At 40.0% G+C, this 19,957-nt stretch overlaps 1 protein-coding gene across 4 annotated transcripts in view; it reads right to left on the reverse strand.

Moving 5' to 3' along the window:
• Far1 (fatty acyl-CoA reductase 1) overlaps positions 1–19,957 on the reverse strand; it is a 61,018-nt gene that overhangs the window by 26,960 nt on the left and 14,101 nt on the right. The window contains exon 1 of one of the 4 annotated variants that reach the window (XM_076831038.1): positions 12,297–12,508. The exons of 2 other annotated variants lie outside the window; for them this stretch is intronic. The gene's annotated coding sequence lies outside the window, so the exon portion shown is untranslated. Of the gene's footprint in view, positions 1–11,247; positions 11,403–12,296; positions 12,509–19,957 lie in introns of those variants that run through there. One more of the 4 variants, XM_076831040.1, reaches the window with a different exon arrangement.

Genomic DNA, 19,957 nt, shown 5'->3' on the forward strand with positions numbered 1-19,957 from the left:
AGTTATAGAGAGTCCGTAGTGTGGTGATGTTAGGGGATGACTTACAGGTGCGGTGAATAAAACCGAGTGTTCTATACGCGGAGTTAACAATATGTTGATAATGATAATGGAACGTACTAGAGAAGTATATACCAGGTGTTATATAATTTTCAGTTAAAGAGAAGGAAGAGTTTGCGTGGGAATGAGTTTAGAACATCGCCAAGCTACTTGTGACATCGCGAGGATGGAGATAAGTGGCAGCCAGTGGATTACTGTAACTCGAATGAAACGCTACAGCAGCGAGTGCTGTTATAATTGCGGTATAACGGATCGAAGGTAGCTCGGGCACTAGCCTGCTAGATGACACGCGGCACGTACGCGCTTTTTACCTGGTCGCACTTCCAATAAGCCGTTCCCCAAGAGATGCACGGACGTATCGACGCCGAGATGTGATAAATGGGACTTTAAACGCTAAGTCGAAGGTCGCTGAAGTGTGACTTCCCTAGCCGGAATTGCGCGGCTGAGGGAAATCGCGGTGTGGCTACGAAAGGAAAGATTATTCACCTGGTCATAGTGCAAAGAAGCTGAATGCCTGTTTCGATCTCTCGGATCACAGTCCTCCGCGAATGGGACGGGCAAATGGTAAGTGATCGCTTCTTTGTGTGCTAGAGACTGTTGTTGCGATACGCGCACCCATTAATCGGCCACTAAACCTTAAAGGCTGTGGAACGCCACCACTTTTTGCATTGCAATTATGGCACGTACACAATAACGACTAGAGCAACGAAGTGCAAAGTTAGCCACGTAAGACAACTTGCAGTACGATAAGCCTAATGCCATTTGATATACATTCATGTATACGGTGCTCGAATTATCAGGCCTGTTTTTCCTTTGAAATTAATGCGAAGAAAATGGAAGATGGGCGAGCTTCGCTACCTCCTGCATAAGGAACGCGAGAAAGAAAGGAAAGTTGGGATGGTTAAATAAACCTTGAAATACCTAAAGATGACCTTAAGGGGGTGACGGCCGGGAAAGTAAGCCATTTTTATGAATTTTTTTCAGGAATAATATACAGTTTTCATAGGAAATTTTGATCACCTACCTTTAGTACGCTGTCTTAAGAGACTATGCAGAAAAAAATTAATAGAAAAACATCCATAAATTTTAATATATTAATTAATCTTCTAGACCCTCCCACGCGAGCTGGTCGAAGGTGTAACTATGGAACAGCAGGTCCGAAATCAAATTTAATTTTTTTTTTATAAACTATATGAGTGTAGTTTCCGTTGTACGTGCCGATTTCTTAAACAAATTATTTTTGTAAAAATAGTGCGCCTTAGAAGAAAAGTTTCGAAAATCCGCGGATAAGATGGACAGTTTTTCGAGCGTATTTCAAAAAGTTTGTTTGCAACCAAAGAATCCGTACGAACAACGGAAACTACACTCATATAGTTTATAACAAAAAAATTAAATTTGATTTCGGACCTGCTGTTCCATAGTTACACCTTCGAACAGCTCGCGTGGGGGGTCTAGAAGATTAATTAATATATTAAAATTTATGGATGTTTTTCTATTTATTTATTTTTATATAGTCTCTTAAGACAGCGTACTAAAGGTAGGTAATAACAATTTTCTATGAAAACTGTAAATTATTCCTGAAAAAATTCTTAACAATGGTTTACCTTTCCGGCCGTCACAGTGGTGTTCCCCCTTAAGGAGCCATTCTACTTTGCTCGGCCGAAAGTTAAGATATTTTCAAAGATATTTTTCTCAGTAAATATAACATATAACGAAATAAAGCTTTTTGATATTTATTCAGCTACTTTTATATTATACAAAAAAAATTTAAAACAATTTTTTAATTTCTTTTAAATATTTTTTACAGCGTCAATATGAGAACTCAAGAAAAAAGTGTATCCGTGGCGCAGGTGATTTCTTCATTATAAAAAAAAACATTTAAAACAAATTACAAAAATTCTTTTTAAATTTTTCTTGTACAATATAAGAGTAGCTTAATAAATCCCAAAAAGATTTGCTTCGTTACATGTTGTATTTATTGAGAAAAAAATCATTAAAAGTATCTTAATATATCGACCGATTAAAGTAGAATGGCCCCTTATCAGTTAACTATTTGTATTCTTCCAACTAATCTAATAAATCCTCTAATCTCACAGAGCAACTATCGAAGCAAGTTCGCAACCCCGCCTGATACAATCCCAAAAACCGCACGAAAACGAAAAGCACAGACGAGCTTCCACTAAAAACGAGAACCAATAACAAATATCCTAGCTTCGAATCGTTTCGAGTCATCATCCATTCCCGATTGAATGCAAAAGGGATACGCTGCGCTCATACCGTTCGCCTGCGAGAACAATCGAAAGGCAATTGTTAATAATAATAATCGAAGCACCTTGTGCATCCGCCGGTCATTTACATCGGCAATAATGGCTCGTAAATTGAATCGTTCGTTCCGGATGCCGTTACACAGGTGAAGCATTAATTGGACGAATGCTTTAAAACGCGGAAAAGCTCTCCGATTTCCATTCGCGGCGCTGGGATTTTAATTTATAATGCGCCGGGCGGCGAAGAGAACAACAGAGATCCGCGGCCGCGATTCCTCGCGCTGCGACGAGCGTCGTATGGAAATCGTTCGACCTCCATTCGAACATCGAACAAAGGGGACCCCCGCCCGAATTCGGCCGCCGGGGTCAGGAACTTTGCGCCCGGCGATAATTAAGGAAAAAACTCAATCGACCCCAATCAGCCTGGCCAGTTTGTATGCAAATTTCGGAACAAACGAGGCAGCCGCGATACCTGTCCACCGGTTAGCATTATTACATAGTTGGAGATTCATATCGGGCACACAAAGAATCTGGGCGAAGCGGGAAACTGTAACCTACGACTGGGACAGTTGGTACCTACTTCGTACGCGCAGAGTTCGCGTTTCTCTAACCGCTATCAGCGTTGTTAACCTTTTTTCTATTGCCGATCTGCATCGAAGTTATGCAACTGCGAGGCTAGCGCGGGATAATGCCGCGAGACAGAGCTGGGTTAATTCGATTTAAAATGGAAATGAGAAATTCAATGCAGTGCCTCTGTCTTCTATTTGCGGCGGAGTTGAATTAAATAACGAAACCGTGCTCGGCATTCTCGAATTTATCAGGCACCGGTGCAGGGATTATTAAGCTTCGGGGTATAATTAAGGGTGTACCAAGCGCTACTGTCAAGCTGTTATTGTTATCGTATTGGTGGATAGGTGTTCTCGTACCTTATGGCAAATTAATTATTGCCCTGGGTACTAGTGTTGTTGAAATGAGCTTCGGGCCGTGAGCTTCAAGAGCTCGAGTCGCGGTTCAAACTCTAAAGGCTCGAACCTTTAAGGCTCGAACCCTGTAGCTAGTGTTCCTGATTTCTCCATATTTTTTGATTCTCGAGAAATCAGAAATGAGATCATATTTCTTGAGAATTCTCGAGAAATTGAAAAAAACATTGCAAAAATTATATTTAAAAAAATGTAAAAATTAATATTTATCAGAAACAGAAGAAAACTTTAACTAAATGATTATTCCTGTCTAATTTAAGACACGAAAAAATAGATATTAAATATAATTGGTAAATTTATTTATTTAATACAAAATTTGTACAAAGCGAAACACTACTTTTTGGTTTTAAAATTTATTTTTAAATAGCACAATGCGTCTAATGTAGCGTCAGCGAATGTATTTCTTTTTTGTGGCAAAATCTGGTACTGTTATATTTTGACTATATATATATAACAGTACCAGATTTTGCCACAAAAAAAATACATTCGCTGACGCTACATTAGACGCATTGTGCTATTTAAAAATAAATTTTAAAACCAAAAAAAATATATATATATATAGTATAAATTATAGTATTTCTCGAGAAATAAGAAGTAAACAATTATAAAATTTCTCGAGAAATTCTCGAGAAGGAACACTACCTGTAGCCGTGAGAGCTCTAGCCTTTAAAGCTCGAGTCTTCAAGCTCGAAGGCTCGAAGCATCTTTCTCTGTGTTTAATTTTAACGTTTTACAATAGTGGTTGCACAAAATAAGATATAATATCAAGGACTCGGAGTTAACTTCATTACTATTAAACACAAGAGCCTTCAGCTTGGAGGCTTGAGCCTCAATGCTTGAACCTCGAACTTCGAGAGCTCGAGCTTCATATGATATTAGCCTTAAAGGCCGAGTCATTAAGGTTAAGGCTTAAAGCTTTGAAGACTCGAGCTTCATACAACACTACTGGCTACCTACTATCCTAATTTAAATAGTAGCACTCCAAGCAAACGTAACAGGAAAGAAAACTGAGATCCTAGTTGCAGGAGAAGCTGAGGACTAAATTGAAATTAATAGAAGTGTGTTCGTTATCAAGAAAGGTGCCATTCATCAGCGCTAAGTGCATTTGTGATTCTCAGAACACGAGCGATTAAACACCCCCCCGGCAGTCTCAAAGATAAGCGGATCTACCGAGAAGACAGCTAGAGGCGGAGGATTCTTCCAAGCAACCACCATCCACTAAAAAAATTCGCCCGATGATCGATGCACGCTCGATGACAAATGCCGCTGAGACTTATCGATTTCTGCGTACAAGATTTTCCCAGAAGAACACGACGCTCGGCAAACAGCAAGTGTTTACACTGAGTCTGGAAAACAGTGCTGGACGAAACGGGCCGGGCAGAAAGTCGCCGCAACCTGCTTCCACCGTCGGCATTTCGCGTTGATTTTTTTATCTAGCGGCTCGTCGAGACACCCCCCCCGCTTTCATTAACACTTTCTCGCCCATTCGTTTGCCCTCGGATCATTATACTAGCTCGTGTCCTCCGTTAATCTACGAACGCTTCCATTACCACGAAAGGTTTCGGTTGTTATCCCAGCGACAACTTCCCTGTAGACCCGCAGTCAATTTGCAGTTCGCGTTAACAGTTTTTATTCGCCGAGCTTCGACGTGGATAGTAAAATTCGCGCCCAAATAGGCTCGTTAGAGTTCCACGGCGAGCGGATGAAGTGACGATTTCTAGAGGAACCTGCGTGTTAAATAATTGAGCGAATGGAAGGGGCGTTTTTTTTTTTTTTATATATGTTATACTTGGACAGAGAATTGCGACATTATGTAGGGAAGTTGATTGCAAAGAAAGGTACAGTGACTCGCGTTAATATTCGGATACTTTTTAAAATCGCATGGCTTTTTTAGAATTGGTCCAAACGACTTGAGTTTTTTTTTAGAAGCTAGAAGGATTAGTTGGACACTTTTTAAAATCGCATAACTTGTTTAGAATTGGTCCAAACGACTTGAGTTTTTTTTTAGAAGCTAGAAGGATTAGTTGGACACTTTTTAAAATCGCATAACTTTTTTAGAATTGGTCCAAACGACTTGAGTTTTTTTTTAGAAGCTAGAAGGATTAGTTGGACACTTTTTAAAATCGCATAACTCTTTTAGAATTGGTCCAAACGACTTGAGTTTTTTTAGAAGCTAGAAGGATTAGTTTGCTAAATGACGTATTTGGTCGTTTTGAAAAAAAATGTATTTGGTTGGAATAGCGAAAAGAATAGTAAAGGTCGATTTTTAAACTTTTTTTTTGTGAGCTTGTAATGAAAATTAAAAAAAAAAGTTTATAGATTGCAGTAAGTTGTATGCGTGCCTAAAATTTCATCAAAATCGGTTAACGTTGCTCCGAGCTACAAACGTTTAGAGATCGCAAAATAAGGTCGAAAATCGCTGATTTCGGGAATTTTCGCGATTCTCGACCTTATTCTTTTTAATATTAATTTAAAACAAAATAGCGGCTATTTAAATTTGAAATCCTGATTTTTTCGCCTGACTTTTGCACGAAAAATCAGGATTTCAACTTTAAATAGCTGCCATTTTGTTTTAAATTAATATTTCGGAAAATTCTCTCCGTCAATCGGAAGATACATTAATATACTAACGAAATCTTTTTCGGTTTTTGATTATAGAAAACCTGGTTCCGAATGGCAGTGCTCACCGTAAAAGCAAATTTTTAAAAAGGCTTCTTGGATATGGGTTGTTACTTTACTATAAACTTAAATATTTTTCTACAAAAAAATTACCAAATGTTCCTTAAATATTGCTCTTTTAAATGCAAAAAGTTTTGAAAGAATATATGCTTCCGCTTTTTCCAAAAAAATTCACAAACATTCGCCTCTTTTCGGCCGCCTGACTAGGTATAACCCCTTAATTGTAGAGAGAACTGAATCTGCCATCCGCTTAAATTTACAAGCGCTGCAAGTGCCAATTCTGTCTACATTGTTTTCTACAGAAGTGACTTTGGGGTGGTAGGTACCGCTGGTGTGTCCAAAGTTTACCAGCGGCACCATTTACCAGTATGTACTGGTTACTTATTTCCAAAGGAAGATTACAATAATTGCATTTTCACAGAACATTTTCCGATAAAAAAAGAACTAATTTTGGCACTGACAGTGTTATCTACAAGGCCTCTGCAATTATTTTCACTTCGATCAACAGCGGCGAACAAAGGACAGATTAAAATTCATATTTTCACATACATATCCGCGCGACAGACCTACCTTACGTTATCACCACTAGTCTATACAGTGCGATCCCTATGAAACTGAAATCTCTCTAACGGAGCAATCTTTTCCCGTCACCGTTGGCAGTGTAAAATTAATTTTTAACCACTGCGCGCTAGAATTATCTGCGTGGAATTTATTACTTGCTATCAATTGGATGGTTACAATTACCAGAGCCAGAAAAAGACTCGAGAAGTCGATGGCGCTGCCACATGCGCAGGCTAAGGATATGTTAATGTCCTTAATACCTTTTACGCTACGTACAGTTCCGCAATGCTGGACAGATCAAGCACACGACACCCAAGCGCTACCGCAGAGGATCGTGGCTGGCGAGCATCACGAGGGGGCCCATCAATTTTTTAAATTAGAATGTCGTAAATTATTGTGACGAGCGCGCGAAAGGTATGCCAGCTTCGTGAATAATTTACTCGCGTAGTAATCCTTGTCCAGCACCGATTTGTGAATCTGACTATACGCGACGCATCTGTGCTACTGGTAGAAAGTTCGAAAGCAAAAAAGGATAGAGAGACAGAGCCTGGACTCGTTCGCGAATGTCAGACGTAAGTAAGTACTTCTCCGCGTGGGATCTCTAGCTTCGGGGATCAAAGACGGAACCGGCGACGCATGCTAGCCTAAATCTCTTAAGGGGGAACACCACTGCGACGGCCGGAAAAGTAAGCCATTTTTAAGAATTTTTTTCAGGAATAATTTACAGTTTTCATCAAACAAATTTATTACCTACCTTTAGTACGCTGTCTTAAGAGACTATATATAAAAAAAATAAATGGAAAAACATCCGTAAATTTTAATGTATTAATTAATCTTCTAGACCCCCCCACGCGAGCTGTTCGAAGGTGTAACTATGGAACAGCAGGTCCGAAATCGAATTTCATTTTTTTGTTATAAACTATATGAGTGTAGTTTCCGTTGTTCGTACGGATTCTTTGATTGAAAACAAATTTTTTGAAATACGCTCGAAAAACTGTCCATCTTATCCGCGGATTTTCGAAACTTTTCTTCTAAAGCGCACCATTTTTACAAAAATAATTTGTTTAAGAAATCGACACGTACAACGGAAACTACACTCATGTAGTTTATATAAAAAAAAATAAATTTGATTTCGGACCTGCTGTTCCATAGTTACACCTTCGACCAGCTCGCGTGGGGGGTCTAGATGGATTAATTAATATATTAAAATTTATGGATGTTTTCCTAATTATTTTTTTTATATAGCCTCTTAAGACAGCGCACTAACGATAGGTAATAAAATTTTTCTATGAAAACTGTATATTATTCCTGAAAAATAATTCTTAAAAATGGCTTACTTTTCGGCCGTCACAGTGGTGTTCCTCCTTAAGGCCGCTGTATCAGTGGAGACGCGTCTGGACTTCGCATCCACGTGGTTAAAATCCACGGCCTCTTTCTACCAAGATGCGAAGGACGTTCTTTTCACCAGTCAAAAACAACCCACTCGCTATAAATCTCATTAACTGACTAAATGGCCTTGCGCAGCCGTCACTGAGCCATCACTCCTGAATCTACTTCGCGAGACACAATGTCGCGCAAAAAAGCGGGTCCATTACAAATGTGAGAGCTAATGGAAATAGGTTGCTGAATAAACCACAAAATACTTATTCTTTTGAAACTCTCGTTTATTAAGGGGAGATTCCGGTCTAAAAGTCGATTTTTTTTTATTTCATTTTCCGAATGTTCAACCTTTTAGGAATGCGTGTTTAAAAGGATTTGTTGAAATTCGTAAAATTCCCGAAGTCACAGGCATTTGAGTAGCGGCAAATGCATGGGTAACACCCTTAAACGCGTTTTTCTCGAAACACCCCCAACTTTAAACGCGTTTTTCTCGAAACAGTGTTCTCAAAACGGTGGGACCTGTATCTCCAAAAGTTATCATCCGATTCGACTGAAACTCTTTTTACTTTGAAGAATATAGTTCTGGCTAGGAGGGAAACCAGAAAAAAATACGAAAATTGAAAATTTATAATTTTCAAAGGTGTTGAAAGGGTGAAAAATATAGGGAAAAAGTGATTTCAAACGTTAAGTGTCGTTATTTTCTAAAAAAAATGTTATTTTTGTAATTTGTTCTGGTTTCCCCCCTAGCCAGAAGTATATTCTTCAAAATAAAAAAAAGTTTCAGTCGAATCGGATAATAACTTTTGGTGATACAGGTCCCACCGATTTGGATGAATTTTGTCACGCCTTGACTTTAACGACTCGCCAGCGCCGTCTGTAATGATTAATTACAAAACAAAAAATATATTTCTATAACTTAAGACATCCTTAATACAATGCAAAAAGTCCCATTAAATTATATATAGTAGTTTTCCTTTAATTAATTCCTAAAGATCACCTATTTTGGGGGCTCTACACCGGAACCTCCTTAAACTAAGCTTGGAAGGACGTCTGCACTGAAGGCAAGACTCGAAGTGAAGAGAAAACGCGAAGGCAATACGACAAGTCCGTTGCCACTTGAGATAAAGGAACAGGCCCGCGTTCTGTCTTTTACCCTGTCAGTCAGGTATAGACAAACACTCACAGAGGCCCACGGGTCCGCTGACAGTTAGTTTACTGCTTTCGGCAGCGGTCGTCACACGTAACCAAATTCATATTTGTTTTCTTGCTGACGCAATTGTCACAAACGATCCAACGAGAGCACCCGGTGGCCTTCGGTGTCATTGGTCTTTCGCGGGGCCGTAGGGCCAAGCGAATGATAATCCATTCGGGATGAATAAATAAATAAGCTTCGACAGGCGCGCGGGTCCGATGAATCACGTGGCACGTTAAACAGTCAATTAACTCGGCGCAATGTCGATTGGCCTCTGTCGTGTAATTAATTCGTTCACCATTCCGGCCGGCGCTTCCTCCGTAACGAGGATGGCGATTCAATGATCGAGGGGGTATCAATGTCGTGGGCAATGACCCTTAGAGAGTGGCCGGCGGCCGTCGTCGGGAGGCAGAGGACATCCTCGTGACGCGATGAAATTTCCTCTTTAAAACCGGCGATTAGACGCGGCTAGAGCCGCCCGCCACCGCATTAATTCATGCCACGCTTCTTATTCCACTCTGCAAGTGTGCTAGGCCGCTTCCGTTAAGCTCGTGATCCGCGTTAGCTCGCCGCGCCGCGAGGAATATTATTCGCCGGGGAAAAAAACGGGCCCCGAGACGTTCACGCGAGTTCTTGCTGAGAATTAGTTAAAGAAATTAACCAAATACTCGGCGAATAATTAGCTCGTGTCGCTGTGACTTACAGGCGATATGCTCGATAACTTTTTACACCTCGGTTAGAAGTGATTAGTCGATCTGCATTTTAAATTAATTTATTGCTTCGCCGACGAACACACGTCAAATTCGCGGGTAAACGACAGTGGGCGTTGTCTTTGCAGCATCGATTTATCCAGTTTAAATATGACTTAAGGGGAGGTTCCGGTCTAAAAGTCGGTTTTTTTATTTCATTTTCGAATAGTCGAGATTTTAGGAATACGCGTTTAAAAGGATTTGTTGAAATTCGTAAAATTCCCGAAGTTACTGTATCTCCAAAAGTTATTACCCGATTCGACTGAAACTTTTTTTACTTTGAAGAATATACTCCTGGCTAGAAGGGAAACCAGAAAGAAATACAAAAATTGGAAATTTATAATTTTCAAAGCCGTTGAAAGGGTGAAAAGTATAGGGAAAGTGATTTCAAAACTTCGAGTGTCGTTATTTTCTTAAAAAACGTCATTTTTGTAATTTGTTCTGATTTCTCTCCTAACCAGAAGTATATTCTTCTAAATAAAAAAAGGTTCAGTCGAATCGGATAATAACTTTTGGAGATATTAGATCCCACCGATTTGGATCAATTTCTTAACGCCTTGACTTTAACGACTCCCCAGTGCCGTCTGCAAAGATTAATTATACAACAAAAAATATATTTCTATAATTTAAGACGTCCTTAATACAACGCAAAAATTCCCATTAAATTATATATAGCAGTTTTCCTTTAATTAATTCCTAAAGATCACCTATTTTGGGGGGCTCCAGACCGGCAGGTCCCCTTAAGTATATACAATATTGAGCTGCTAAATAAATTACTAATAAGTGAAAAGTATTTTCCCAGAAATTATCGGAGAAGTGGTAGCTATTGAAGATCGTTCTTCATTCTCGTGCTTATCCACAAAGCAGCAAATATGATTTCTACTTAGTAGGGACATTTCTGTCGCTGTTTCATTAGTGCATTAATAATTTCACGAATAAAGCAAATATATCTGGATTATTTATGCAATTAGCCTCCGTCAATTCGACGGCTTCCGTCGAAACAGGTGTGCTACGCATAGCTCTTAAAAGTTAGAAGGCCTAGGACGAGAGTAGCGTTAACGACACTTGCACGTAACCTTTCAATTCAATGTTCGGCGCGCTAAATTATTTTTGCCCTGGAATAAAATTCGCGGTTCGTAGCTGTGTGATTCCAGCGCCTTAATCTTCGTATCAGACGCAAGAATTTGTTTCGAGTCAGTCTCCGTGTCAACGTGGACGGTGAAATGGGTTGGCGCGGTGAAAGTTTCGCTTCGATTAGCTAATACAGTCGCAAGGAAATTTCGTTTCACTCGTAATTAAGCGAGCCGAAGCGGCGCCGCGGACTTCAGCAATTTGGCGGACACGGGAGAGTGAGAATAGAATTTGGTTGGATGTTTTTGGCTTACCCATTCTGCGGCGATCGACGATGGGTTCCGTCGTGCTCGGTCTGCCCGCGGCAAAGGAACGAAAAAAGAAAAGAAAAACACACGTGCGTCAGAAGCAATTCGGAAATGTTCGAAGCGGGTAACATGGTTGGAAAGGAAACATTGGAAAGTCGTTGCTCGCGGAGTCTCGTAACAGTTCAAGTGGCTTTAAAAGATTCACCCGTGGTACCATTAAAAAATCTCGGAGAAACGAATCTGTTTCAATTCCGAAATCAAAAATCAACGATAAATAAACACTTTCGACTTCCCTTCTCTCTTAATTAATTACTACGCTTGAAATCAACCATTCTTTTTATCTCGAACAATTAAAAAACTCAACAATTATTTTTATTTAAATTTCTGGAACGTTTCAAACGACGTGATTCGTAGAAAGTGCTCTAAAGCTTCCCGTAACTTTCAATCGACTTCCGTCTCACCGATCCGACGCACGATCGTTAGAAACCACAAAAAATCACGTCGGCTGCGTAAAGCATCTCGAACACCATCCTCGGTTTAAAACAGTGCTCGACTCGAAGCACAGGAAAGCGGGAGAAAAATAAAAACCGCTTGTGGAGTATTTTTCTACAAATTCGATTCTATATTCAATTACAGGCCACAAGCAAATCACTCAGGGAGCCAAGCCACTGTACCAAACCGATTATCCAACCGGCAGCCAGCAAAGTATCGGTTCTAATTAACGCGCGAAAGAACTTTACGCCGATCGTTCACCGTTCCATTACACAAAGTTCCACTACCTAAAAATCCCACCCTCGCACCGAAATACATACGCGAGGAACGGAGCCCTGCTTGCTTCGGGAACCGAAATATCAGAGGCTCGAGGAACCTACGCGACGCGAAGTCCTCCGGCAGCTCCGCGCTGCGAGCTCGAACCGCGCTCGATGAAAGTGTGTTACGCGTGAAAAAGAAAGCGAGCGAGCCGAGATGAAGCGAAAGAAAACGGAGAATAAAGCGGAATAAAGGCCGCGGCCACTTCGGAGGAGCAGGTCCTCGTGGAAAGTGGGAAAACTCACCGGGGCAAGCGTGAAAATCCGACTAAACCGATCGATCGGGGGGCCAGCGTGTGCGTATCGAGCGTGATCGAGTGGCTGCCTCGGTTTATCGTTCTCTCCCCCGTGGCTGGTCGGTCGACGCGAACGGTAACGCGCGTCGAGGATTACTAAGGGGATGATATGTGGGCCAGCCACTTTTAAGACGATGGCAACTACCGAAAGGTGGACTGAGCGCACCTGGGACCAACCAGAGTTCCTTATACCTGGCCGCCGTGAGAGGCCGGGACAACTTCCCCCACCGCTCCTGTCTATTGACGCATCCACGCCGCACGCCAATGCTCTGTGCATAATCCTTCGGTGAACTTTGATACGGAAATGTTCTCCTTCTTTATTCCTTCCTTGCTCCGAAACAAGATAACAATAGCCGTGATGAATCGACTCGATTATTGAGCGCGTTACCGGCGGCGCGTCCGAAGAGCACTCGCGCTCAATGAGGAATAAAATAGGATCGAAGAAGAAAAAAATGGAAGGGACGCGACGAATGTGGTGGATGCAATTGGGAGTTCTAGGTGGCAGCGTTTGGGCCAGTTAGGGGGTCTAACGTCGCCGTGGTGGGAGCTTGGAATGCGCGTCTAGTGCGAGTGGAGCTTTGCCTAAATCTGATTGGAACTTACAAGGGAACACCGCGAACCCGGACTCACCGATTGGAGCGCAACTTTGTGGGTTCTTAGAGTGATTCAGAATAGGAAGAACGGGGTCTTTCATTTGGGCCCTGTCGCCCTTTAAGCGGGGGAAAACTAACCGCAAAGTCAAATTGGCACTTCCACTTTTTCGCGTGTAACTCGTAAAGTACAGCGGACAGAAAAAAATGTTTCAAACAAAAGTTTAATGGTGCGATATGCGCTACAAATTTGTGTTAACAAAATTTTGAAAAAAGTTTTTTCCATCAGTTATATATATTTTTTTTAACTCTTTTCAAAATTTTGTTAATGCTAGTTTCTAAAGTTTATCGCACCATTGAACTTTTGTTTGAAACATTTTTTTCTGTCTGTTGTACTTTAGGAGTTATACGCGAAAAAGTGGAAGTGACCGTTTGACTTTGCGTTTAGTTTTCACCCCCTTAAAGGGCGGTAGGGCCCAAATGAAACGCACAAAGTTGCGTTCCAATCGGTGGGGCCGGGTTCGCGGTGTTCCCTTGTTAGTTTAGTTGGGTATTTAAAGGTGCGGACTAAACCGCGCGAAACAGTTTCGTTCCGTATTAAAATCGCCGGTGCTGCATTCATTAGAAATCATCATTTATCGAAGAAAAAGCGGAGTTAATGAGGTTATATCAGTATTAATAAGTAGAAGCATTTACACGGGCAACAAATTGTTAAATTACCTGCGCATAGAAGAGGCAAGACGGTTTGAAGTTTTTTGTTGAATATTAGCTGACGATGTTGAAGCTTTGATTAATTTATTGCACCGACGGTCGTCGAACGCGCGTTTAGCCTGGACCCGCCTTAATGCGATGGAGGGGAAGGAGAAATAGTAGGGTTAACGAAATGAGAATGGGATCAGGGGCGGATTTGTGTGTCGGCTAAGTGGCTGCAGCGTGGCGTGGCGAATTTTGGGCAGCGACAAATTTTCAGCGAAAGAAATTTGGAAAGGTTTAAACACAGAGGCTGAGACTATTTTGAAAACAATTCACTTGTCATTCATATAGCGAATTAGCAATAATTCATACGTGAGTTTGCCATATTGAATTAATTTTGAGATTGCTTCGAATTTTTTAAATTAAAATATTTGATAATACTTCGCGAAAAGGGCGGTAGGAAATCTCTAAATCCGCCCCTGAATGGGACTGGATTGAATAAGGAACAATAAATAGAGTAGTACTAGCTTTAATACTCGGCTTCGCCCGAAATTTAGATCCTGATTTTACAAAAAAAAATTTTTTTTTTTTTTTTGAAAATAGTTATCTGGATTAGCTAGGCACAATGAACCGGGACACATTCCGTGGCCCCAGAGTTGACCGTTCGAAAGTTTTCAGGCGACAGACAAACACAAACACATTCTGCTTTATATATTAAAATTAATGATACTTGTCTGCACTGTTCAAATGCTAGTTGCAAGTCTGGGCCTTGGTCAAGACGAAGGGCGGACAGTGTGTATTCCAACTTTGCATTATTGTCCTTCGATAAGTCATTTCCGGCTAAGCATTAGAATAAGTATGCTAGGATTTTCATTCCATTTGCACTAATTAAAAAAAATATTAATTTTAATGCTGCGTTTATGCAACAGGAGCTGTTAATGGGTTAGGGGGTTATGCCTAGTCAGGCGGTCGTAAAGAGGCGAATATTTGTGAATTTTTTTTTGAAGAACTGACGGAGAAAATTTTCCGAAATATTAATTTAAAACAAAATAGCGGCTATTTAAATTTGAAATCCTGATTTTTTCGCGTAATTTTTGCAGGAAAAAATCTGATGCTCACCGCAAAACCAAATTTTTACAAATGCTTCTTGGATGTCGCTTGTTATTTTATTATAAACGTAACTATTTTTCCACGAAAAAATTACCAACTGTTCTTTAAATGTTGCTCTTTTAAGCGCAAAAAGTTCTGTAAGAATATACGCTTTCGCTTCTTCAAAAAAAATTCACAAATATTCGCCTCTTTTCGACCGCCTGACTAGGCATAACCCCTTAAGGTAAGTCGGTAGAGGAGCTTTCGAAGTATCGAAGAATTCGGTCGAACAGAGGATTCGTTAATCATCATCGATGAGAGTCTATGGTGAGTGAAAGAGACGAATAAAATGGTTGGGGAGAATGCTCAGATTGTAATTCCAGCACTCAGATTCGCTGATGCTAGGTTGCAACAACCTGCGATGCACCATCAGTGAATCTCAGCACATTGGTATTCCCCTCGTGTGTAGTGGTGTGTTATAGAAATTTCTGTTGCGCAAGTGGCGATACATTTCGGGCGGGTTGCGCGCTGCAAAGATTGTTTAGTAACACGTATTCCATTGTGCGCGGTGCCTTGATCTCTTTTACCTTAGGCGTAACGTAGAAAGCAAATTTCGTGGCTGCAGATGGCGGATGGAAAGGTTGAAGAACTTCACCTCGGTATCTTTTGAGCAATCGGTTTATCAAATTGAGAAATTAATTTCAAACTACTTTTAACTAACTTTCAGATTCACCGATAAGTTTCCTTTACTACTTTATTTGTGCAATAGAATTTTATTTAGATCCACTTTTCAACTGAATTGATTTCAGATAAATATCACTTCGTAAAAAATGGCACAAATTGGAATATTTCAGAAATTATTCGGCTACAACGTTTATCAAATATACTCCAACTACTTGAGTTTCAAATCGTGTTGCTGTAATACTATTAGTATATTAATCTTACTACTCTAGCATTTTGATTGTTTATATAAAGAATCATATTAATTGTAATTGATATCCGTGAAACTCTAAACAAAAAAAATTCATTCATTAAAATTATTTAAGTCTACACAAAAAAGCAATGAAAGCACACCTAACAATATAAATTCTATACTAATCAAAATTATTAAAATTCTATCTTTACAATTATAAATTAAAATAAAAGTTAATATAATTAATGCCCCAAAAAATTAAAAAAAAATTTTTTAAAAAATTAAAAACATTATTAATACCCAAAATTAATGTTCTAAATTAAACTATTTTTAGAAAATACACCTATGACAGACCCAACATTTTACATAAATATAATATTTTTACTAATTATGATATCGAAGGTGGATACTAATTATGCGCAATACGCCCAAACGTAAGTGATTTCCCGGGAATATTTTCAAGTGAACCTCCGCCAGGAATCACTGTCCCGGTTTTGCATGGGGCATCTGGAAATTGGTTTAAGAAATTTTTCCTGCGAAACGAAGCGTAAGTGCTTACAATGCACTTAGCATCGTGCTACGTATTTGTCGCCTGCCATGGTCAAGTGTGAAGAGCATCGAAAGCATTCCACGTTGCAAGTTCGATGCGTGCAATAGACACAGACCGAAAGCGTTCCTAACTACCACCTTAAGGTGCAAATCCACGATAAGACGAAAATATCATGTCGCTTAAAAAATTCAAACTCACGAGACAATTATTTAATTATATTTTAATTATTTCGTCGTTAGTTTCACGATATATTTTCAAAAATCTCATCTCTGGCGACTATTCCCATTATTTACATTTAGTTGCTGAACTTTTTGTCCCACGATAAAAGAGTCTCGTGTAAAATATCATCGTGGATTCGCACCTTTAGCAACGAGTCCAAATAACACGAATCATCTCAACTTGAAGTGCTAATTGGAAAGACATAAAATGCTGTTACAAGTAGCTAACAGTTGCAGGCGCATACTAAAGCCGCGTCCCCACTTATGCGACGAGGATATGGAAATATATTCTCAGAACTCGACGAGTACCCTTCTGCCGAGATAACGTGAGTCCAAGAAGTGTCTGCAGAATAATAAATAATATTGTTCAGACGTCGAAATATTTCACACGTGGGAATGGGCCTTAAGGCGCATTCTCGCGAAATGTTTTATTCACGACGGATCGAAGTTCGGGGGATTTAATTAACGCAGCAGTAAAAACAAGGAAGACTGCGGTGACGATTGCAGAAACATAAAGCCACGCCCCCACGTGTGCAAACACTCGAAGAAGATCGCTTTACAAAGGCAATGTGCGCGAGGCAAAGAAGCCTTGACTATAGTACGCTGTCTGCTGTACGCAAACCGCGGATATTTCTGCGACAGATACAGAACTAATATCGGTGAACACTTTTTCAGGCACCGAGGGACGCCGAAGTCGTTAAAGGTGGGTTCTCCTACACGCAGCGCGAAGAATTTCAAAGTAGATTTTCTCGAAAACGAAGCGCGATATAAAAAAAAATTACTGTTACTTTTCGACTTATAACAAGTAGGGCCATTCCGGGAGAGACGCACCTAGCGGAGAAATGCACCACTTCCTGTTCCGGCCACACTACGTAAATGGCAGCACTGTTTCAACGCTTAAGACGCGTGTTCTTATCTACAAACATAACCTTATTAAACGAATCACATCGATGGTGCGGTTTAAGTTCATTAAAATTTGAAAAAGACTTTTCGTCGTGTTGGATTTCAGGCGAAAAATTTGTGCGAACGGTGAGTAAATTGGATTCGTTGCCCGGAGTGCTCAAAATAGCTCCACGAAACATGTACTATGTATTCTCCCCTCTGTAATATGCGTAGAAGAGAAAAAAAAATGAAACTAGGGAGAAGAGGGTACCAATAACTCCCTGTCATTTAAGAAGGAACCTGCCGATCGACGAATTTAGACCGGTTCTGCGCAGGTTGACGCTCATTGGTGCCGGGAGAAGCCACTATTGGCTGTACCCCCACCAACGCTTTTTCGGAGCCAATGAGCTCATTCTACATGCGCGAAACGGGTTCCTTCTTAAATGAAAGGGAATATAGATGCATCACCCCGAATCTGAAGTGCATCTCTTCCTCAGGTCTGGGGTTAGATGCACTTTTTCGAAGTTTTTTAGAAAGCGTATTTCAATATTAAAATAAAGTTTTTATATATTTAATATGTTATTTTGTGAAGAGTTTTTTTTTCGAAGTTTTTTAGAAAGCGTATTTTAATATTAAAATAAAGTTTGTATATATTTAATATGTTATTTTTTGTGAAAGAGTTTTTTTTCCAAAGTTTTGTAGAAAGCGTATTTTAATATTAAAATAAAGTTTTTATATATTTAATATGTTATTTTGTGAAAGAGTATTTTTTCGAAGTTTTTTAGAAAGCGTATTTTAATATTAAAATAAAGTTTTTATATATTTAATGTTATTTTTTGAAAGAGTTTTTTTCGAAGTTTTTTTAGAAAGCGTATTTTAATATTAAAATAAGGTTTTTATATATTTAATGTTATTTTGTGAAAGAGTTTTTTTTTCGAAGTTTTTTAGAAAGCGTATTTTAATATTAAAATAAAGTTTTTATATACTTAATACATTATTTTGTGAAAGAACTAAATTTCCAGTTGTATTTATTTAAGACTTTCTAAGCAATCGAAAAAAAGTGGTGCGTCTCCCCCGAAATGACCCTAAATTACTTAGCTTATTCCCCATCTACCTCCCTGGTAATCTTTGTTCTTATCTAGCGTTTTTTTCTCTCTCTCTTTTTTTTCTTTTTCTATATTTTGCTGTAATTATCCCCTGCTATATTGTTCTTGAGCTTAATGTGCTTGTCGCGTAAATAAATAATTATTACTAAATACGTCGAGAAAAAGGAATACAATTTTTTGATATTGCGCTTCATTTTCGAGAATAGCGACTTTTAAATTCTACACACTGCGTCCAGTCGCGTTGAAGAAAACCTGCCTTAACGAGATAGACAAAGACTATTAACAAATTGAACAGGGATTACCGAATGTGTTCTACTCACGCCGCCGACACCACGCGTTCATTTCTTCGCTTAGTGCTCACTTCAACTACACGTTAACAGAGAGTTACAGTTCTCCTATCGATAGAGTTGCCAGTCTCTAATTCAGGGACAGACTGTTTCACAAATCGTTGCACAAGTAGCGCTGGACGTCGCCGAAACTATTCGCTGGCAACCTGAGCATCGACGTGAAATACGGAAAATCGCACGGACAGCGTTACTAGTTCCATTTTGAGCGTGCGGCCGACTAAACGATCGCCCTTTTTCCGCGGCCGAGAAGTCGTTCGACCACCTTGATCTAAATACTCGGCAAAGGGGCAAAAGAGAAAACGAAAACCGGCAAATAAACGTAGGGAATTATGGGCACTCTATTCGCTGGGCGAACTTTTACACGGAGTCTGTGACAAGTGTAATTGCAGCCCGTTATGAGGTATGTTAATCGGTCTTTCATAACATCCTGCGGTAGGTACTCTATGCTTTTTAAACTGCAACCGCGAGCCATTCGTCGAGGTGAAAAGAGCGATCGAAGTAGTACTATCTGCGGCTCGTAAATAAAAATCCTAATTACCGGATTTCCAGAGCTCTGGTGAGTAGCCATTCAATGAATACCGATGAATCGAGGCACGAACGTGGAGAGACACTTTCCGAAGATATTAAAAATTAGTGGGACTGAAATCAAATCACAGAAGACGTTTTGAGCGAATCGGTGAATTGATGGTTGAATAAATTGATGTTGAATTAGGACTCGAGTGGTGTCCAAGTCGAGCCGAATCGACGTTATAGCTATTAAATTTCGGGAACGACATAAACCGAGGTTGTTTCGTTGTTTATTATCCAGTTGTCGCGTTCGGTCTGAGAAAGTTCGCCACACATCGCAGCCGCAAAAAAAAAAATGCGAATTGGCGATTAGATCCAGTTCCCGGCGCTCGGATAGACCGGAATATTGCGTTTCTCGCTAGCAAGGTCGTAAAAATCAAGCGAATTATGTCGATTCGTGCAGATGCTACACCGACGAATGCAAATTTTCGCGAATACGAATCGCGATCTCGCGTGTCGCCGCGATTACTCCGCCTTAAGCTGAAACTTAACTAACGTCGATCCCCATTTCGCGAAACGTTCTTGTCCAGAAGGACACGGAGCCGATCGAAATTTTCCTTGTGTCGCGACAGGTCTAACCAGGGGAAACGGGGGCGGAGAGGGTGAAAAGCCCGTACGTACGAAAGCTTTCACGCTGCAACCACCATAATGTCCTA

The sequence above is a fragment of the Andrena cerasifolii genome, chromosome 2 (genome assembly GCF_050908995.1).
Source record: "Andrena cerasifolii isolate SP2316 chromosome 2, iyAndCera1_principal, whole genome shotgun sequence".
Lineage (NCBI taxonomy): Eukaryota > Metazoa > Arthropoda > Insecta > Hymenoptera > Andrenidae > Andrena > Andrena cerasifolii.